Source organism: Lithobates pipiens, unplaced genomic scaffold (genome assembly GCF_037356315.1).
Source record: "Lithobates pipiens isolate NorthernLeopardFrog02 unplaced genomic scaffold, aLitPip1_a1.2 Scaffold_25, whole genome shotgun sequence".
NCBI lineage: Eukaryota > Metazoa > Chordata > Amphibia > Anura > Ranidae > Lithobates > Lithobates pipiens.
In genome coordinates this window covers 106579766-106602114 of record NW_027507787.1, presented here as the reverse complement: position 1 = coordinate 106602114, position 22349 = coordinate 106579766, and the positions used below count along the sequence as shown (strand labels likewise).

At 46.8% G+C, this 22349-nt stretch overlaps 10 pseudogenes; 5 read left to right on the top strand and 5 right to left on the bottom strand.

Annotated features, from left to right (window-relative positions):
* Window positions 1-6807: 6807 nt before the first annotated feature.
* LOC143931030 (5S ribosomal RNA) lies at window positions 6808-6926 on the bottom strand (annotated as a pseudogene).
* Window positions 6927-7217: 291 nt separating this feature from the next.
* Window positions 7218-7334, bottom strand: LOC143931455 (5S ribosomal RNA; annotated as a pseudogene).
* A 108-nt stretch (window positions 7335-7442) lies between these two features.
* On the bottom strand, window positions 7443-7561 carry LOC143932222 (5S ribosomal RNA; annotated as a pseudogene).
* A 108-nt stretch (window positions 7562-7669) lies between these two features.
* LOC143931183 (5S ribosomal RNA) lies at window positions 7670-7788 on the bottom strand (annotated as a pseudogene).
* Window positions 7789-7884: 96 nt separating this feature from the next.
* LOC143932653 (5S ribosomal RNA) lies at window positions 7885-8004 on the bottom strand (annotated as a pseudogene).
* Window positions 8005-13216: 5212 nt separating this feature from the next.
* On the top strand, window positions 13217-13335 carry LOC143932331 (5S ribosomal RNA; annotated as a pseudogene).
* A 1142-nt stretch (window positions 13336-14477) lies between these two features.
* Window positions 14478-14596, top strand: LOC143931047 (5S ribosomal RNA; annotated as a pseudogene).
* Window positions 14597-15124: 528 nt separating this feature from the next.
* LOC143931253 (5S ribosomal RNA) lies at window positions 15125-15243 on the top strand (annotated as a pseudogene).
* Window positions 15244-15353: 110 nt separating this feature from the next.
* LOC143931075 (5S ribosomal RNA) lies at window positions 15354-15472 on the top strand (annotated as a pseudogene).
* A 107-nt stretch (window positions 15473-15579) lies between these two features.
* On the top strand, window positions 15580-15698 carry LOC143931590 (5S ribosomal RNA; annotated as a pseudogene).
* Window positions 15699-22349: the final 6651 nt, after the last annotated feature.

The following is a 22349-nucleotide window of genomic DNA, read 5'->3' as shown; positions in this document are numbered from 1 at the left end:
ACTGGATTTTTGAAAACACAGAGGAAACTGAAAAGTTTCCTCACAAATAAACAACTTTCCTGGAGCCCCTCAACCTGCCTGGTTGAGAACCCTGCATTCTTCTGCTGGTGGGGTACCATACTACCACACTGTGTACTGCATTAATACTGGTTAATATGTTTTATTTCCATTTGAACTTCTGTTTGTACTATAACCTGTTTTTGTATTTTAGGATTTCTAAAAAATCTACCATGGCATCAGAGGGGTAAGTGCATTTGATTTTATACTGTTCTTTGAATCTTCATTTAAGCCATTTATCTTCTATGCTAGCCATCATTGTTTTGTCCATGACATTTGATTGAGGAACATTCTCTGAACTATTGAGCTGCAGCCACACATACATGGACATGATTTGTGGGTCCCATAATTTATATATATATATATATATATATATATATATATATATATCTTGTTTCATGTGTATTTTATATTGGCTTAGATACACTTATGCGCTGGTGGGTATTTGTATTTTATATTTGGTATATTTTTAATTGGGCCATATTTACATATTGAGCAACTTGTGGATTATGTGTTTTTTTTTCCCTTTTCTTGTTCCCCCATAGACATATCTGTATTGATGGGGAATTCCATCCACAGCGCTATTGCGGTCTGCCGGCTGGAAAGGATCCCTGCCAACAGAGCACAATTGGGTGGATTTATTAAAACTGGACAGTGCAAAATACAGTAGACAATCTGCTTTATAGCTTTCGCTTGTTCAATCAAACTGACAAACCTAGAAGCAGATTGGTTTCTGTACAGAGCTCTACCAGATTTTGTGCTCTCCAGTTTCAGTAAATAAACCCCAATGATTACTGCTAGCTGCTATAGTCGCAGTAGAAATTGCATGTAAAAACTCTGAAAGGCTAATTGCCCCAAGTCGATCAATGGATAGGCTTGGGTACAACCAGCCTGCCCATGATGAAGATGAATTGAATCTCAACTGGTCTCTGCTGAACCGTTAACTTATGTGCCATGAGTGGATTTTAATTTGAGTGTTTGTTTGTTTTTTTTGTTTTTTTTTATTCTCATTGATGGGTTGAAAGGAGGAAAGTGGACGGTTCGGCAGGGACCAGCTGAGATTTTAATGAATTCAACGCACTCTGGCTGCGCTATTGTATTCTGAAAGTGGGGGGTTCCCTGTCGGTAATATAATCACTGCAGTGACCATAAATGCTGTCTGTACCAAAGTTGATTGACAACTGGTTGTACTGAAATCAATCGCTTTCATTACAAATGGCTGAGTTGCAATAGTCTGTGGATAGGTTTAACATATTTATCCCCAGCTGCTAAAATGTTCCACTGGGATAAATTATACCCCACCTTACCAGCCCCTTAACTCTAGGAATTGCAAACGATTTTACTCAATCTGATTCAAGGGTGGATTTGATTTGAAGAGCAACTGTCTTCTCTATCCTACAGCAGCTCCTCCTCTGACCCGCTGTTGAATCACTGACAGTCCCATTCACTTCAATGGGATGGCTGGTGATGCAGCGGACACGGTGGCAGCAGGTGAGTGGATGCCTGCTAACAGATGCTGCCATGATGGATCTAAATGACAGGTTCTCTTTAAATGTCTTGTTCTTGCTGGTAGTTAAAATCTTTAATATCTGCAAACAAATTTAAAAGGTGTTGTAAACCCTTGTGTGTTTGTTATTTAAAAAAACAAAAAAATCATGCTTGCCTCCACTGTGCAGTTTGTTTTGCACAGTGTGGCCCCAATCCTCATCTTCTGGGGTCCCCGGCAGTACTCACGGCTCATTTTTTGCATCGGTAAATCCCCTGGGAGAAGCGCTCTCCCTGGGGGTTATCTTGCGGGCATGCTCCCAAGTGCAGCATTTGCGTGCATAGACAAAATTCCAGACTCTGCACCAGTACCTGCATCATTGGATTTGATTGACAGCAGCAGGAGATGATGGCTACGCTGCTATCAATCTATCCAATCAAGAGCCAAGAACCCCAGGCAGAGAGGTACAGTGCATCTCCACCGAGGGTATGAATGGGCTTAGGTGAGTAAAACAGGAGTCTAGAGGGCCGGTCAGTGTCCCTTTTTTTTATTTTTTTTGGCTGCATTAAGGTGAAAAAACAGGAGAGGTTACAACCCCTTTAAGGTTTCCAATCAGGTCCGCCTGTCAGTTTTTCAGATGGACCTCATTGGAGCCTCCATTCACTACTATGGAGCAACAGATTTCAGTGGTGCTTAACCACTTGACCACTGGGCACTTAAACACCCTTAATAACCAGACCAATTTTCAGCTTTCAGTGCTCTCACATTTTGAATGACAATTACTGGTTGCAGGGTAATGCAGAGTGTTGCAGGGTATTGCAGGGTATTGCAGAGTAATGCAGAGTGTTGCAGAGTGTTGCAGAGTGTTGCAGAGTATTGCAGGGTGTTGCAGGGTGTTGCAGGGTATTGCAGGGTGTTGCAGAGTGTTGCAGAGTGTTGCAGAGTGTTGCAGAGTGTTGCAGCGTAATGCAGAGTGTTGCAGCGTAATGCAGAGTGTTGCAGCGTAATGCAGAGTAATGCAGAGTAATGGCAGGGTATTGCAGAGTATTGTCAGGGAATTGAGGGGTTAATTTTCGGTGAGCAGCGATGTGGGCACTGCAGATGCAGCCCACATCGCTGCTGACACCGATCTCTTCCCCCTCCGCTGTTCCGATCGGTACAGAGAGGGGGAGGGAGGAACCAGCGTCATAACATGACGCCGGTTTGTTTACAAGTGATATGAGCGGCCGTTTACCGTGATCCGTGATACGCCGGGTCCTATGGGGGCGCGCAAGAGCGTAATTCTGGGAGGACATCATATGACGGCCTCCCAGAGTTAAGAAACCACCCTGTAGCCGTCATTCGGCTATAGGGTGGTTGTTAAGTGGTTAAACATATGGTAGAAAATATCTCATATCAATATCATTAATATTCCATCAACCCCTTATTTACATAAAATTACAAATGGCACTTCCTCGTAAACTATGTGCTATGATTCAAACTTGTGTCAGTGTTTAGGGCCCTTCACTCTTAAAAACAATGTGCTTCACTGCGAAAAGCTTCCAAATCGCTGTTGTGCTTCACTGCGAAAAGCTTCCAAATCGCTGTGATGCTTCACTGCGAAAAGCTTCCAAATAGTATTAAATTAGTATAACGCCTATTTGGAAGCTTTTCGCAGTGAAGCGCATAGTTTTTAAGGGTGAAGGGACCTAAACACTGACCCTTGTTTAAACCTGTAGAACATTTAAGAGGGAGTGCTACTTTCAATCTATTGATGATTTTCGTGTTTTGGAAGCACCTGTGTGGTGGTGGAACACATAGTTTGTAAGGGTGAAGAGCCCTCAATACTTGCACCTTCCTTTACAATTAGGCAATCTGTTTTAAGCAGCGCAAAATACACATTTTTTTAAAAAAAAATTTCAATCAGCACTTACCATTGTGGGAAAATTTGTATTTGTAGCAGCTTAGAGGTCAATTTTAAATAAGGTCACTGTATTTTATGTATTGTTTTGGCAGCATGCAGCTCCAATTTTCTTTTATGTGACAGGTCCACTAACACCCGCTGCTGTCCAATCCTGTCCATGAAATCCAGAGGGATGGTGGCCTATTTTCGATCCATCCATCTGGCGGATCAGCTGAAAACAGACGGGTGATCCATTTTCATCTGATCTCCCCATAGAGTAGAGCAGGGCTCTGAAAGGTCCATCTCTGTACAGTGAGCCGAGATGGATCTTTTCATCCACCTGCTCAGCAGAGCGATTCTCCCGCTAAGCAAAGTGGAGTCTGCCGGGTGGAGTAGCTGCTAGGCCTCCTCCTTTTTTCCCTATCTGGTGTTCGGTTAGGATCCTGTAGTTTTCCGGTACCAATTCGGTGAGGATGGTGTTGCAGTCAGAGGTTAACCGGCTTTTGGTGATGAAGAGGCAGTCTACATTGTTCTCGATGATGAAGTTGTGTATGTATGTATGTTTGAGGCTGTGACAAACTGTCGGATTTTTTCATTGATAAAGTCAAAACCATCTGGGAAACAATCTCTCAGAAGAAAACATCCGACCCAGCAAATACATAAAGAGGATGTCTGCACCAACATACCACAACCGCCAAAATTGTCACTATCCCCAATTACCGTAGACACCGCAAAAAACATCATTAATAAACTGCGTGACAGTACCTCACCTATTGACATCACCCCCACAAAACTACTGAAAGAATGCTCCGACATCGTGGCTCCAACCATAACTCACCTTATAAACCCATCATTCCACGAAGGGATTGTTCCCAGCATCCTCAAACAAGGCATTGTCAAACCTCTACTCAAGAAACCAAACCTGGACCCTCAGGATCCAAACAACCGTAGGCCAATTACAAGCCTCAACACCATTTCTAAGATCATGGAGAAAGCTGTAGTACATCAGCTACAAATCCACCTGGATACTCACAAACTCCTGGACCCGCTGCAATCAGGCTTCCGTCTGGGTCATGGAACAGAAACAGCTCTCCTCAAGATTTTGGACGACGCCCTTGAAGCAGCAGATGACGGAGAGCCGTGTCTCCTCGTACTGCTAGACCTAAGTGCAGCGTTTGATACAGTAGATCACAATACTCTACTCGTCCGCCTCACAGAAGTAGCCGGAGTCCATAGACATAGATCTCCAATGGTTCGCGTCCTTCCTACGAAATCGGTCACAGACAGTAAAACTAGGAAAATTCCTCTCCGAAACTCGGGCAGTCACCTGCGGAGCCCCTCAAGGCTCTCCTTTGTCACCCGTTCTCTTCAAAATTTACATTTGCCCACTCCTTCAAATCATCAGATCTCTGCTTCCACTCTTACGCTGACGACACGCAACTTTATTTCCGGATCAATGGAAAAAAACATCACCAACAACAACCTTAAAAACTGCCTCAAATCAATAGAGGACTGGATGACCACTAACTCCCTCCAGCTGAAGGAATCAAAGACAGAGCTTCTTATCTTACACCCAAATCATAAGCCCGCAACCAAAACCTCCTGGTCTCCACCAACCGTCTTTGGGCAGACTATCTCCCCAAAGACCAAAACGAAGAGTCTCGGGGTTATTTTAGACGCACAAATGTCAATGGATGCGCAAATAGGAGCAGTAGTCAACTTACCATCTGCTGCGCATGCTTTGCAGACTCATCCCTTTTATCCCAAAGAATGACAAAGCAGTGGTAGTTGGAACAATCATTAATTCATGACTGGACAACGCAAATTCGCTTTACATAGGATTACCACAATATCAACTTGTGCGATTACAACTGATCCAAAACACGGCAGCAAGGCTGATAACAGGAAAAAAAACCTGGGAATCCATCTCTCCTTCACTGAGGAGCTTACATTGGCTAACCGTAAAAAATCGGAACACGTTCAAGACCCTTTGCCTCACTCACAAATGCGTGCATAGAGAAGCTCCGCAATACCTAATGGAGAAAATAAATTATTACACACCAAACTGCAGTCTTAAATCTAAGGGGGATCAGAGATTCGCTGTCCAAGGGCCTCGGCTATGGAATGCTCTACCAATCAACATCCGCCAGGAAGAAAATCACCTGGCTTTTAGGAAAAAACTCAAGACCTTCCTCTTTTAGCAGGTGATAAAAGCTCGCCACAGCGCCTAGAGGCGATTCAGTTCGCATTGTGCACTATACAAGTATTTCATTCATTCATTCATTTGTTCATTCCCAGGCGGTCTGCCATCCAGGTACTAACCAGGCCTGACCATACTTAGCATTTAAGATCAGACAAGATCGGTGCATTCAGTGTGATGTGGCCACAGGCAATGTTGCTGGCCACTCTCAACCCTCTTGACAAATGCCAAGATGGTCATCTTGGCAAACAAGCAGAAAAATAAAACAAGTCATTGCGGCCAACAACATAATAAAAAAAAAAGCCTACGGCACCTGCCATTCCCAAGCGGTCTCCCATCAAGGTACTAACCATGCCCGCCCTTGCTTAGCATCCGAGATCAGGCATATTCCAGGTGATGCGGCTGTAAATGATCTTGTTGGACCCTCTCAACCCTCTTGACAAACGCCAAGATGGTCACCTCGGCAAACAAGCAGTAAAATAAAACAGGTCGTTGATGCCAACAACATATAAAAAAAGCCCACGGCATCTGGTATTCTCCGGAAGTCTCCCATCCAGGTACTAACCAGGCCCGTCCTTGCTTAGCATCCACGATCAGACAAGATCGGGCGCATTCAGGGTGATGTAGCTGTAGGCTATCTTGCTGGTCACTCTAAACTCTCTTGGAAAACGCCAAGATGGTCACCTCAGCAAACAAGCAGGAAAATAAAACAGGTCGTCGACGCCAAAAACATATTTAAAAAAAAGCCTACGGCACCTGGTCTTCCCAGACGGTCTCCCATTCAGGTACTAACCAGTCCTGATCCTGCTTAGCAATTGATATCAGATGAGATCGGCGCATTCAGGGTGATGTGGCCATAGGGGTTCTTGCTGGCTACTCTCAACCTTCTTGACAAACACCAAGATGGTCACCTCGGCAAACAAGCAGAAAAATAAACAGGTCGTCGACGCCAACATATTAAAAAAAAGCCTACGGCACCAGGTATTCCCAGGTGGTTTCCCATCCAGGTACTAACCCGTCCAGACCCTGCTTAGCATCCGAGATTGGGCGCATCAGAGTGATTTAGCCGTAGGCCATCTTGCTGGTCACTCCAAACCCTGTTGACAAACGCCAAGATGGTCAACTCAGCAAACAAGCTGAAAATTAAAACAGGTCGTCGACGCCAACAACATATTAAAAATTACCCTAAGACACGTGGTATTACCAGGCGGTCTACCATCCTGGTACTAACCAGGCCCGACCCTGCTTTGCATCCGAGATCAGATGGTATCGGGTGCATTCAGGGTGATGTGGCCATAGGGGATCTTGCTGTCCACTCTCAACCCTCTTGAAAAATGCCAAGATGGTCACCTCGGCAAACAAGCAGCAAAATAAAATAGGTCGTTGACGTCAACAACATATTAAAAAAAGCCAACCAGGCCTGACACTGCTTAGCATCCGAGATCAGACGAGATCGGGAAGATTCATGGTGATGTGGCCATAGGGGATGTTGCTGGCCACTCTCAACCCTCTTGACAAACACAAAGATGGTCACCTCGGCAAACAAGCAGAAAAATTAAATAGGTTGTTGATGTTAACAACATATTAAAAAAAGCCAACGGCATCTGGTATTCCCAGGCGGTCTCCCAACCAGGTACTAACCAAGCTGGACCCTGCTTAGCATCCGAGATCAGATGATCGGGCGCATTCAGGGTGATGTTGCCATAGGCAATCTTAATGTCCACTCTCAGTCCTCTTGACAAACGGCAAGATGTTCACCTCAGCAAACAAGCAGAAAAATAGAACAGGTCGTTGACGCCAACAACATATTAAAAAAAAGCCAACAGCACCTGGTATTCCCAGGTGGTGTCCCATCCAGGTACTAATCAGGCACAACGCTGCTTAGCATCCGAGATCAGACGAGATCGGGCGCATTCTGGGTGTTGTGGCCTTAGGCAATCTTGCTGGCCACTCTCAACCCTCTTGACAAACACCAAGATGGTCACCTCAGCAAACAAGCAGAAAAATAAAACAGGTCGTTGACGCCAACAACATATTAAAAAAATGCCTACAGCACCTGGTATTGCCAGGGGGTCTCCCATCCAGTTGCTAACCAGGCCCGACCATGCTTAGCATCCGAGATCAGATGAGATCGGGCGCATTCAGAGTGATGTGGCCTTAGTCAATCTTGCTGGCAACTCTCAACCCTCTTGACAAACGCCAAGATGGTCACCTCGGCAAACAAGCAGAAAAATAAAACCGGTCGTCGAGGCCACCAACAGCCTACGGTACCTGGTATTCTTAGACAGTCACCCATCCAGGTACTAACCTGGCCCCGACCCTGCTTAGCATCCGAGATCAGACAAAATCGGGTGCATTCAGGGTGATGTAGCCATAGGCTGTCTAGCTGGCCACTTTAAACCCTCTTGTCAAACGCCAAGATGGTCACCTTGGCAAACAAGCAGAAAAATAAAACAGGTCGTCAACTCCAACAACATATTAAAAAATAGCCTACGGCACCTGGTATTCATAGGCGCTCTCCCATTCAGGTACTAACCAGGCCCGACGTTGCTTAGCATCCGAGACCAGACGAGAGCGAGCGCATTCTGGGTGATGTGGCCATAGACGATCTTGCTGACCACTCTCAACCCTCTTGACAAACACAAAGATGGTCACCTCAGCAAACGAGCAGAAAAATAAAATAGGTAGTTGATGTTAACAACATATTAAAAAAAAGCCTACGTCACCTGGTATTCCCAGGCGGTCTCCCATCTCCAGTCCAGTGCTGCTTCTCTGTAGCCCAGGTCAGGCGCTTCCGCCGCTGTTTCTGGTTCAAAAGTGGCTTGACCTGGGGAATGCGGCACCTGTAGCCCATTTCCTGCACACGCCTGTTCACGGTGGCTCTGGATGTTTCTACTCCAGACTCAGTCCACTGCTTCCGCAGGTCCTCCAAGGTCTGGAATCGGTCCTTCTCCTCATTCAATCCAGTGCTGTGCACATCTACAGCTCTTCTCTCCCCTCACTCACTCGGCTCATAGGCTTTGCCAAGGCACCAGAAGCCATTGGCTCCCACTGCTGTCCATCAAATCCAGAGATGGAGTGAGGGGCAGGGCAGAGTCCTGCTTTCTATAGACATCAGTGCTCAGGGGCAAGCCTGCATAAGTGCCCCCTTAGGAATCTGCTTCCCATGCGGGCACTGGACATATGAGGAGCCAGTAATGCCAGTGGGGTACCCAAGAAAAGGAGGTTCAGTTAGGAAAGTGGGAACTTTTTTTTTCTTTTTTCTTGGTGTGTGTGTGTCTGTTTTTTGTATGGGTTTTTTTTTTTTTTTTCTTCAATGTTACATTGATAAGCAAGTTAATGGCTAAACACCCATTTTTATTTCTGGAGACCCGAGGACGAGACAGGAAGCAGTGCCAGTTGAAGACAAGGAGATGACCTTCAGAAGAGTACAAGATGCCTTTCCGATGGGAACCGACACAAAACCGCCAGGTTTGAAGACATGCCGAATCTTTACAACGGCACACGAGGCTTATGCTACAAGAGGTGGAGGCAACAGCAGTACGTGATGCACGTCAATGAGGTCGTCGGTGAGTATTTTATAGTTTTCCTAGCATCTGTGAATTAACCACTTAACAACCGCCCATAGCCGATTAATTAGATGTTATAACAGAAACGAAGAAACACCCTTAATAACCAGACCAATTTTCAGCTTTTGGTCCTCTCACATTTTGAATGACAATTACTCAGTCATGCAACACTGTACCCATATGAAATTTTTGTCCTTTTTTTCACACAAATAGAGCTTTCATTTGGTTGTATTTAATCACCTCTCAGTTTTTTTTTTTTGTGCTATAAAAGAAAAAAGACCGAAAATTCTGTGAAAAAATTAATTTTTCTTCGTTTCTGTTATAACATTTAGCAGATTAGTAATTTTTTCTTCATAAATTTTGGCCAAAATTTATACTACTACATATCTTTGGTAAAAATAAGTACAAATTGGTGGATATTATTTGGTCTTTGTGAAAGTTATAGAGTCCACAAGCTATGGTGCCAATATCTGAAAATTGATCACACCTGAAGTACTGACGGCCTATTTCAATTCTTGAGACCCTAACATGCCAGAAAAGTACAAATACCCCCCAAACGACCCCTTTTTGGAAAGAAGACATTCCAAGGTATTTAGTAAGAGGCATGATGAGTTTTTTGAAGTTGTCATTTTTTCCCACAATTCTTTGCAAAATCAAGATTTTTTTTCCTTTTTTTTTTCCACAAAATTGTCATATCAGTTTATTTCTCACACACAGCATATGCATACAACAAATTACACCCCAAAACACATTCTGCTATTACTCCCGAGTACGGCAATACCACATGTGTGAGACTTTTACACAGTGTGGCCACATACAGAGGCCTAACATGCAAGGAGCGCCATCAGGCGTTCTGGAGCACCCAGGACAATTCTGACATTTCTCTCCTACATGTAAAAATCATCATTTATTTGCTAGAAAATTACACAGAACCCCAACATTATATATTTTTGTTTAGCAAAGACCCTGGAGAATACAATGGTGGTCGTTGCAAATTTTTATCTCACACGGTATTTGCGCAGCAATTTTTCGAACGCGTGAAATATGTGTGCCCTAGATTCAGGCTTTACGCAGACTTGTACAACTAGAGGGGAAGAGTTAATGAGCCCAGCTGAAGTAAGTGGGCTCATTAAGACCTCTACAAAAAACCCCAGCATGCTTAGGGAGATGCTCCATCCTGGAACCAGTTTTGTGTGTATAGACTGGGGAGTGTGATACCTGTTCTGTGCGGTGAGATAACGCCTGTGTGGCAAACCCCTACAACAGAGACAGGGACTGGGGGCAGCACAAGGCTGCACTCAGTTGTTAGACAGGGAGTCTAAGTGTGTAATTAGAGGTCAAGCTGACCAGGATTTATTTTCATGTTTTATTTTTGTTTGGCTGTTATGTTTCACTGCATGTAGCATAAATAAACTGCATCTTTTGTTTTTTTGCACCTACAACGCTGTCTGCTGTGCCTAATTTTGTGTTGTGAACCCATCCAGGGGGTCACACACACCCGACAGTCTCTCCTCAGCTGACGAGAAGACAATCACCCTACAACACAAGGACACGAGCTGTGGGACATGTGAGGGTTTCAAACTGGTATTCCTGATACAGGAACGACTGTTTTCCCAGCACCAGGCTCAATTTTATAGCGGCTTTAAATTTCAGCGATTAAGTGCAATATGTATAGTGCCTCTGTTTTTGTATCTGGGACTATGCCTACTATGCCTATGCCTACCAAAAGACACCACAGACCCAAAAAAGTCAAGGTTTCACCCCCAGGTGCTAGGATCCCGAGTCGCATTTCTATGCAGTCATCCTCTCCTGAATGACCAATTATGGCAAGCCAGGATGAGCCATTGGAACAAATTGATGGTGTAACTACTTCTCACATTTCAGCCCCTGTATATGTGATTGAAGATGTCCTTTCCTCCTCCCTGCAGGGTCTGGAAGAAAGATTAGTGGCTTTAATTGCATCCTCATGATGGATAGGAAGAGTGCTAGATTCCCCTCCCCCACTTGCGAACCTTTGCAAGGTGAACAGTGGGCACAGGATAAGGTGTTACTCTCGGTTGATCAGGAGGAAAACAGATTCCTCTGCGGAGCAAACAATGCTAGATGAGCTGTTTTCAGCCTCTCAAATCTAAGAAATTGCTGATGCAATCTTAGGAGCTGGTTCGTTCTACTTTCATGCTACCGCTAACGGAGTCTCCTTAAAGTTTGGTTTCTTCCTTGGTTCCTTTAAAACGCTCAACATTTGCAGGCGTTTCCTGCACATGCATTACTAGAACAGCTTATTGTTGCTGAATGGGATCACCCGGATAAGCATTTTTTCCCTCTTAAGGAAATTGCAATTCTCTATCCCCTGGAGGAGAAATTCTCCAAAAGATGGAAAATACCAGCAGTTGACACTGCAATTTACAATGTGAATAAAGACCTAACTTGTCCAGTAGACAATGCACCGATTCTTAAGGATCCAACAGATAAGGAGTTGAAATCCCTGTTAAGATCTACTTTTTCCATGGCAGGTGAAACTACTTAGTCTGCAGTCGCTGCAATAAGCGTCTGCCAATCCCTAAAGAACCAATTTAAACAGGCCCTTAGAGAGCTTCCTGCACAACAAGCCCGAGATTTGGCTGAACTACCAAAAGCATTATGCTTTGCCATATATGCTATTAAAGATTCTATTCACCAGGCGTCATGTCTTATGCTTGTGCATATGCGTAGAATCCCGTGGTTAAAAAATTTGGTCAGCTGAAGCATCATGTAAAGACCTTGTAACTGGGCTCCTTTTCATGGGGAGTGACTATTTGGAGAAAACTTGGACAAATATATCCAAACAATTTCTAATGGGAAAAGTACTCTTTTGCCAGTCAAAAGAAAGTATAAACGCCCTTCATTTAAAAGGGCTCTTTCCCCCTATGCCAGGGGCTTCCGTCTCTAGGCAGAGGTGACGGCCTCCACCGTCACACTCTAGAGGAAAATCCCAAAGTCAGACCCAGGCTTTAAAAGAAGTCCTGGGGTCGGAAACCTGCAAAGCAGAATCATAAAGCCTCATCGTGAAGAGGCAACACCCCTCACCAAAGTGGGGGGAAGACTTCTACAGTTTCCAGAATTCTGGAAAGCAAGAAATTCTGGACAGATGGGTCATCTCCACTGTAACGATGAGGTACAAGCTGGAATTTTGGCACTTTCTACCGTCTTGCTTCCTGAGGTCAAGCACTAGACCAATTAATATCTCAAAGGGTGATCATACAGATCCCCCAAAAAGGAGCAAGGCTTGGGGTTTTATTCAAACCTTTTTACAGTACCGAAACCAAAGGGACATGTCAGACCCATTCTAGATTTAAAAAATCTAAAGCCGTTCCTAAAGATACATGCCTTTCGCATGGAGACTATCAGGTCAGTAGTTTATATCCTAGGAGGAGAGCTTCTGGTATCAATCGACATCAGGGATACATATCTGCATGTCCCTATATTTCCCACTCATCAAGAGTTCTGCGGTTTGAGTTGGAACAGCAGCATTTCCAGTTCGTAGCCCTACCCTTTGGGCTAGCCACAGCACCCCAGGTGTTCACTAAAGTGCTGGGTCCACCTCTAGACAGATTAAGGGCACATGGCATAAGTCGTAGCATACCTAGACAATCTGTTACTAATCAGTTGGCTCATTTGGAGCAAAGCATACGCACTACAACCATCTGAAGAGTTCGGATTCTAAACCTAGAGAAATCTTCCTTAATACTGCTAAAAAAGCTGGAGTACTTGGGTCTGATCGTAGACAGAGCCCACGAAAAAGGTGCTCTTGCCTCGGGCAAAGATCAACTCCATAAGAGTTGATGCGGATGGTCAGGTCAAATGGCCTAATCTCGGAGGCTAAGCAGGGTCAGGCCTGGTTAGTACCTGGATGGGAGACTGCCTGGGAATACCATGTGGCATAGGCTTCTTTTTTTTTTTGCCGTTGACTTGTTATTTTCCCTTGTTTACCAAGGTGACAATCTTGGTGTTTGTCAAGAGAGTTGAGGGTGCCCAAAGCAATTGCCTATGGGCACATCACCCTGAAAGCACCCTATCTTGTCCGATCTCGGAGGTTATGCAGGGTCGGGCCTGGTTAGTACCTGGATGGGAGACCACCTGGGAGTACCAGGTGCCGTAGGTTTATTTTTTTACATTTTTTTGGTGTTGACTTGTTTTTTTCCCTTGTTTCCCAAGGTGACAATCTTGGCATTTGTCAAGAGGGTTGAGGGTGCCCAAAGAGATTGTCTACGGCACATCACCCTACTACTCTGAGAAGTAAGGGCGGGCTGGGTTAGTACGCAGATGGGAGACCGCCTGGGAATACTAGGTGCTGTAGGTTTCTTTTCTTTTTTTCTCTTTTTACCCATGGATACCATCTTGGCATTTGTCAAGAGGGTTGAAGTTGCATAAAGAGCTTGCCTACGGCCACATCACCCTGAAAGCGAACCATCTCATCTGATCTCGGAGACTAAGCAGTGGCGGGCCTGGTTAGTACTTGGATGGGAGACCGCCTGGGAATATCAGGTGGTATAGGCTTCTTTTTTTTTTCTTTTTGGCATTGACTTGTTTTTTTCCCTTGTTTCTCAAGGTGACCATCTTGGCGTTTGTCAAAAAGGGTTGAGGATACCCAAAGGGATTGCCTACAGCCATATCACCGTGAAAGCGCCCAATCTCATCTGATCTCGGAGACTAAGCATGGTCGGGCCTAGTGGCCATCTTTGCATTTGTCAAGAGGGATGAGGGTGCCCATAGAGATTGCCCATGGGTAGGGTCGGGCCTGGTAAGTACCTGGATGGGAGACCACCTAGGAATAGGCTTCCTTTTTTTTTTCATTTGGGGCGTTGACTTGTTTTTTCCCTTGTTTCCCAAAGTGTATTTTGGCATTTGTCAAGGGGGTTGACGGTGCCCAAAAAGATTGGCTACGGCCACATCCCCTTGAAAGCGCCCCATCTTGTCTCACCTCGGAGGCTAAGCAGGGGCTGAGCCTGGTTAATACCTGGATGGCCAGGTGCCGTAGGCTTATTTATTTTTTTGCGTTTACTTGTTTTTTTCCCTTGTTTCCCAAGGTGACTATATTGGCGTTTGTCAAGATGGTTGAGGGTGTCCGAAGAAATTGCCTATGGCCACATTGCCCTGAAAGTGACTAATCTCGGAGGCTAAGCATGATCAGGCCTGGTTAGTACCTGGATGAGAGACTGCCTGGGAATACAAGGTGCCATAGGCTTCTCTTTTTTTCTTTTTTGGGCTTTTTTTTCAAGAGGGTCCAGGGTGCCCAAAGCGATTGCCTACAGCCACATCTCCCTGAAAGCAACTGATCTCATCTGATCTCGGATGCTTAGCAGGGTTGGGCCTGGTTAGAACCTGGATGGGAGACCCCCTAGGAATACCAAGTGCTGTAGGTTTCTTTTTCTTTTTTTGTTGACTTGTTTTTTTTCCCTTGTTTCCCAAGGTGACCATCTTGGCGTTTGTCAAGAGGGTTGAGGGTGCCGAAAGAGATTGCCTATGGCCACATCACCCTGAAAGCTCCTGATCTTGTCTGATCCCGGAGGTTGAGCAGCATTTGGCCTGGTTAGTAACAAATGGGAGACCTCCTGGGAATACCCAGTGCCACGGGCTTCTTTTTTTCTTTTTTTTTTGGCGTTGACTTGTTTTCTCCCTTGTTTCCCAAGGTGATTATCTTGGCGTTTGTCAAGACGGTTGAGGGCGCCCAAAGAAATTTCCTATGGCCAAAACAGTTTGAAAGCGACCAATCTCGTCTAATCTCAGAGGATAAGCAGGGTCAGGCCTGGTTAGTACCTGGATGGGAGACTGCCTGGGAATACCAGGTGGCATAGACTTTTTTTTTTGGGTGTTGACTTGTTATTTTCCCTTGTTTACTAAGGTGACCATCTTTGCGTTTTTTATGAGAGTTGAGAGTGCCCAAAGCAATTGAATACGGCCATATCTCCCTGAAAGCAACAAATCTCATCTGATCTCGGAGGCTTAGCAGGGTCGGGCCTGGTTAGAACCTGGATGGGAGACCCCCTGGGAATACCAGGTGCCGTAGGCTTTTTTTTTTATATGTTGTTGGCGTTGAAGACCTGTTTTAATTTTTTTGCTTGTTTGCAGAGGTGACCATCTTGCCGTTTGTCAAGAGGGTTTAGAGTGGCCAGCACGATGGTCTACGGCTACATCACCCTGAATGCGCCTGATCTCATCTGATCTCGGATGTTAAGCAGGGTCGGGCCTGGTTAGTACCTGGATGGGAGACTGCCTGGGAATACCAGGTGGCATAGACTTTTTTTTTTTTATTTTTTTTTTTGGGAGTTGACTTGTTAATTTCCCTTGTTTACCAAGGTGACCATCTTGGGATTTTTCAAGAGGGTTGAGAGTCCCCAAAGCGATTGCCTACGGCCACATCTCCCTGAAAGCAACCAATCTCATCTGATCTTGGAGGCTTAGCAGAGTTGGGCCTGGTTAAAACCTGGATGGGAGACCCCCTGGGAATACCAAGTGCCGTAGGTTTCTTTTTCTTTTTTTTTTTTATGTTGACTTGTTTTTTTTCCCCTTGTTTCCTAAGGTGACCATCTTGGCGTTTGTCAAAAGGGTTGAGGGTGCCGAAAGAGATTGCCTATGGCCATATCACCGTGAAAGCGCCCAATTTCGTCTGATCTCGGAGGCTAAGCAGGGTCGGGCTTAGTGACCATCTTTGCATTTGTCAAGAGGGATGAGGGTGCCCAAAGAGATTGCCTATGGGCAGGGTAGGGCCTGGTTAGTACCTGAATGGGAAACCGCCTGGTAATACAAGGTGATGTAGGCTTCTTTTTTTTTGGGGGGGGGGGGGCGTTGACTTATTTTTTTCCCTTGTTTCCCAAGGTTATTATCTTGGCGTTTGTCAAGACGATTGAGGGCACCCAAAGAGATTTCCTATGGCCACATCACCTTGAAAGCGACCAATCTTGTCTAATCTCGGAGGCTAAGCAGGCTTAGGCCTGGTTAGTACCTGGATGGGAGACTGCCTGGGAATACCAGGTAGCATAGGCTTCTTTTATTTTTTTTTGGCGTTGACTTATTTTTCCTTGTTTTCCATGGTGACTATCTTGGCATTTGTGAAGGAGGTTTAGGGTGCCCAAAGAGATTGTCTTTGGCCTCATCACCCTGAAAGCTCAAAATCTCATCTTATCCTGGAGGCTAAGCAGGTTCGGGCCTGATTAGCATCTGGAGGGGAGACCGCCTGGGAATACCAGGAGCTGCAGTCTTCTTTTTTTTTTTTTTGCGTCGACTTGTTTTTTTCCCTTGTTTCCCAAGGTGACCATCTTGAGGTTTGTCAAGAGGGTTGACGGTGCCCAAAGAGATTGCCTATGGCCACATCACCCTCAAAGCCCTAATCTCGTCTGATCTCGGAGGCTAAACAGGGTCAGGCCTTGTCAGTACCTGGATGGGAGACCGCCTGAGAATAGCATGTGCCATAGGCATCTTTTTTTTTTGTTGCCGTTAACTTGTTTTGTTTTCCCTTGTTTGATGACCATCTTGGCGTTTGTCAAGAGGGTGGAGTGTGCCCAAAGAGATTGCCTACAGCCACATCACCCTGAAAGCACCTGATCTTGGAGGCTAAGCAGAGTCGGGCCTGGTTAGTACCTGCATTAGTTGACCTGTTTTGTATATCTGGTTTCCCAAGATGACCTTCTTGGCATTTCTCAAGAGGGTTTTGGGTGCCAGAAGAGATTGCCTATGGCCACTCCACTCTGAAAGCACCCGATCTCATCTGGTCTTGAAGACTAAGCAGAGATGGGCCTGCTTAGTACCTGGATGGGAGACTGCCTTTTTTTGTGGTTCCCCAAGGTGACCATCTTGGCATTTCTCAAGAGGGTATTCCCAGGCGGTCTCCCATCTAGGTACTAACCAGGCCCGTCCCTGCTTAGTATCAAATGCTTTCAGGGTGATGTTGCCATAGGCACTCACTTTTGGCACCCTCAACCCTCTTGACAAACACCAAGATGGTCACCTTGGGAAACAAGGGAAAAAAAGAAGTCAACCATGCCATATTAGCACCTCAAGAAATGAGATAGGCAGTCATAAACTAAAAGATGCGTAAATTCCAGAAAATGTACCATCGTTTTCAGACGCTATAACATTTGCGCAAACCAATAAATATACACTTATTAACATTACCAAAGACATGTGGCTGAATACATTTTGACCTAAAAGTATGAATAAAATTGAGTTTATTGGATTTTTCTTATAACAAAAAGCAGAAAATATAATTTTCTTTCAATATTTTTTAGATTTTTCCGTTTATATCGCAAAAAAAAAAAAAAAAAAAATTGCAGAGGCAATCAAATACCTTAAAAAAAAAAAACCTCTCTATTTGTGGGGAAAAAAGGATGAACTACGTGACCCACACTGACCTACCTGACACACGCTGACCTACCTGACATACATACACTGACCTACCTGACACACACTGACCTGGTCCCTGACATACAAACTCTGATTGACCTACCTGACCAGGAGGAGATAGACTTCATGTGTTCAGGTACTACAGCAGCAGCTCATCCGTGGTGCTGGTGTGCAAGGAAGCCAGAGGAGAAGAGGAGAGCCGCCCGTCCAAGTGGGTATTGATGTGGTGCGGCCGCCGCATTGTCATTTCTGCCTTCTTCCTGCTCCAGCACAGCAAGCTGGGAGAGGACTAAGATTGCAGGAGTGTAGGCTAAGGGAGCTGCTGCGAATGCTGCTCAGGGTGGCGGCGTCATCCCTTTCTCTCCCTCCTGGGCTCTACACTCCACGCTACCATAACAGCTGCGGGACAATCCAGACCAGAAGTCGTAGGCCAGGCCCCACGAGCACTAGCGCGGAGGAGGAGGAAGTGCAATCCTCCTCTGCTTTAAATGTTGGGCAGTGTGGGCACAGTGGGCAGTGACGTTAATGGTTGCTAGCCGCCAGGCGGCTATAGCAATCAGTGACCAAGAGTAAAGTCGGGTGGAAGCGGGGCAGAGCTAAAGCTGGAGCTGGAGCCAACCATGGCTCAGTCTGCCCCTGTTCCCTGCATTCTGGACCGAGACTCTGGGCTACTGGTCCCAGACTACGGCCACCCCCTAAAGATGCCTCTGTTTGTTCCCAAAGTAGGGACGTACATCAGAGTGCAATGGTCGGCAAGTGGTTAAAGCGACGCAGTGCCGAATCGCAAAAAGTGCTCTGGTCTTTGGCCAGCCAAATGGTCCTGCGCTGAAGTGATTAAATGCCCACTCTCACACAGGGGGACACTCTCACACACATACAGGGACACTCACACACGGGGAGACACACACGGGGAGACACTCACACAGGGGGACACTCTCACACACACACACACACAGGGGGACACACACACACACAAACACAGGGGGACACACACACAGGGGGACACTCACACAGGGGGACACACACACACACACAGGGGGACACACACACACACACAGGGGGACACACACACACACAGGGACACACACACACAGGGGAAGACACACACACAGTGGGAGACACACACAGGGGGACACACACACAGGGGGACACACACACACACACAAGGGGAGACACACACAAGGGGAGGCACACACACAGGGGACACACTCTCTCAAACAGGGGGACACACACACACACGGGGACACACACACTCCCACCACACACACAGGGGGATACACACTCACACACACACACACACACAGGGGGACACACACACACAGGGGGACACACACACACAGGGGGACACACACTCACCACACAGGGGGACACTCTCACACACACACACATATACAGGGACACACACACGGGGAGACACACACACACGGGGACACTCACACACACGGGGGACACACACACACATGGGGGGACACACACAGGGACACACACATAGGGGGACATGACATACAAACTCTGATTGACCTACCTGACCAGGAGGAGATAGACTTCATGTGTTCAGGTACTACAGCAGCAGCTCATCCGTGGTGCTGGTGTGCAAGGCAGCCAGAGGAGAAGAGGAGAGCCGCCCGTCCAAGTGGGTATTGATGTGGTGCGGCCGCCGCATTGTCATTTCTGCCTTCTTCCTGCTCCAGCACAGCAAGCTGGGAGAGGACTAAGATTGCAGGAGTGTAGGCTAAGGGAGCCGCTGCGAATGCTGCTCAGGGTGGCGGCGTCATCCCTTTCTCTCCCTCCTGGGCTCTACAATCCACGCTACCATAACAGCTGCGGGACAATCCAGACCAGAAGTCGTAGGCCAGGCCCCACGAGCACTAGCGCGGAGGAGGAGGAAGTGCAATCCTCCTCTGCTTTGAATGTTGGGCAGTGTGGGCAGAGTGGGCAGTGACGTTAATGGTTGCTAGCCGCCAGGCGGCTATAGCAATCAGCGACCAAGAGTAAAGTTGGGTGGAAGCGGGACAGAGCTAAAGCTGGAGCTGGAGCCAACCAAGGCTCAGTCTGCCCCTGTTCCCTGCATTCTGTTTCCTGGATACAACCTGCCAGGTGTCGCTAACATCCATTGAAGCTGGTGGAGACGTGTGAGATTCTGATTGAGCTGGAAGGATGTCCCATGCTCTAAGCAGCTTCAGTCCTTCCTCCAGAGAATTGACCACAGACACCTGCTCATCTTTAGTGATATGTAACTTAGCCGGATATCCCCAGCGGTATAAGATGGCGTGGTTACGCAGAGCTTTAGTAATGGATAACAGGGCTTTACGTTTCTGCATGGTGTACTGGGACAAGTCCGCAAAAAGCTGAATATGTGCATAGCATTCAGGTGGTTGTTTGTTTTTGCGATGAGCAGACATGAAATTTTCTTTAATGTGGTAAAACTGTACCCGCATAAGGACATCCCTAGGGATGTTGTCTGGTAGATGGGACGGTTTGGGGAGTCGATGGATCCTGTCAATCACTAAATCAGAGTCAGTGGCGTCCGGCAGAAAGGATCTCATCATAGTTTGAGCATATTGCAATAGTTGGCCCGGGGTGATCACTTCCGCCACCCTGAGCAGCATTCGCAGCGGCTCCCTTAGCCTACACTCCTGCAATCTTAGTCCTCTCCCAGCTTGCTGTGCTGGAGCAGGAAGAAGGCAGAAATGACAATGCGGCGGCCGCACCACATCAATACCCACTTGGACGGGCGGCTCTCCTCTTCTCCTCTGGCTGCCTTGCACACCAGCACCACGGATGAGCTGCTGCTGTAGTACCTGAACACATGAAGTCTATCTCCTCCTGGTCAGGTAGGTCAATCAGAGTTTGTATGTCATGTCCCCCTATGTGTGTGTCCCTGTGTGTGTCCCCCCATGTGTGTGTGTGTCCCCCGTGTGTGTGAGTGTCCCCGTGTGTGTGTGTCTCCCCGTGTGTGTGTCCCTGTATGTGTGTGTGTGTGAGAGTGTCCCCCTGTGTGGTGAGTGTGTGTCCCCCTGTGTGTGTGTGTCCCCCTGTGTGTGTGTGTGTGAGTGTGTATCCCCCTGTGTGTGTGGTGGGAGTGTGTGTGTCCCCGTGTGTGTGTGTGTCCCCCTGTTTGAGAGAGTGTGTCCCCTGTGTGTGTGCCTCCCCTTGTGTGTGTCTCCCCTTGTGTGTGTGTGTGTGTCCCCCTGTGTGTGTGTCCCCCTGTGTGTGTCTCCCACTGTGTGTGTGTCTTCCCCTGTGTGTGTGTGTCCCTGTGTGTGTGTGTGTCCCCCTGTGTGTGTGTGTGTGTCCCCCTGTGTGTGTGTGTGTGTCCCCCTGTGTGAGTGTGCCCCTGTGTGTGTGTCCCCCTGTGTTTGTGTGTGTGTGTGTCCCCCTGTGTGTGTGTGTGTGTGAGAGTGTCCCCCTGTGTGAGTGTCTCCCCGTGTGTGTCTCCCCGTGTGTGAGTGTCCCTGTATGTGTGTGAGAGTGTCCCCCTGTGTGAGAGTGGGCATTTAATCACTTCAGCGCAGGACCATTTGGCTGGCCAAAGACCAGAGCACTTTTTGCGATTCGGCACTGCGTCGCTTTAACCACTTGCCGACCATTGCACTCTGATGTACGTCCCTACTTTGGGAACAAACAGAGGCATCTTTAGGGGGTGGCCGTAGTCTGGGACCAGTAGCCCAGAGTCTCGGTCCAGAATGCAGGGAACAGGGGCAGACTGAGCCATGGTTGGCTCCAGCTCCAGCTTTAGCTCTGCCCCGCTTCCACCCGACTTTACTCTTGGTCACTGATTGCTATAGCCGCCTGGCGGCTAGCAACCATTAACGTCACTGCCCACTGTGCCCACACTGCCCAACATTCAAAGCAGAGGAGGATTGCACTTCCTCCTCCTCCGCGCTAGTGCTCGTGGGGCCTGGCCTACGACTTCTGGTCTGGATTGTCCCGCAGCTGTTATGGTAGCGTGGAGTGTAGAGCCCAGGAGGGAGAGAAAGGGATGACGCCGCCACCCTGAGCAGCATTCGCAGCAGCTCCCTTAGCCTACACTCCTGCAATCTTAGTCCTCTCCCAGCTTGCTGTGCTGGAGCAGGAAGAAGGCAGAAATGACAATGCGGCGGCCGCACCACATCAATACCCACTTGGACGGGCGGCTCTCCTCTTCTCCTCTGGCTTCCTTGCACACCAGCACCACGGATGAGCTGCTGCTGTAGTACCTGAACACATGAAGTCTATCTCCTCCTGGTCAGGTAGGTCAATCAGAGTTTGTATGTCAGGGACCAGGTCAGTGTGTGTCAGGTAGGTCAGTGTATGTATGTCAGGTAGGTCAGCGTGTGTCAGGTAGGTCAGTGTGGGTCACGTAGTTCATCCTTTTTTCCCCACAAATAGAGAGGTTTTTTTTTTTTAAGGTATTTGATTGCCTCTGCAATTTTTTTTTTTTTTTTTTTGCGATATAAACGGAAAAATCTAAAAAATATTGAAAGAAAATTATATTTTCTGCTTTTTGTTATAAGAAAAATCCAATAAACTCAATTTTATTCATACTTTTAGGTCAAAATGTATTCAGCCACATGTCTTTGGTAATGTTAATAAGTGTATATTTATTGGTTTGCGCAAATGTTATAGCGTCTGAAAACGATGGTACATTTTCTGGAATTTACGCATCTTTTAGTTTATGACTGCCTATCTCATTTCTTGAGGTGCTAATATGGCATGGTTGACTTCTTTTTTTCCCTTGTTTCCCAAGGTGACCATCTTGGTGTTTGTCAAGAGGGTTGAGGGTGCCAAAAGTGA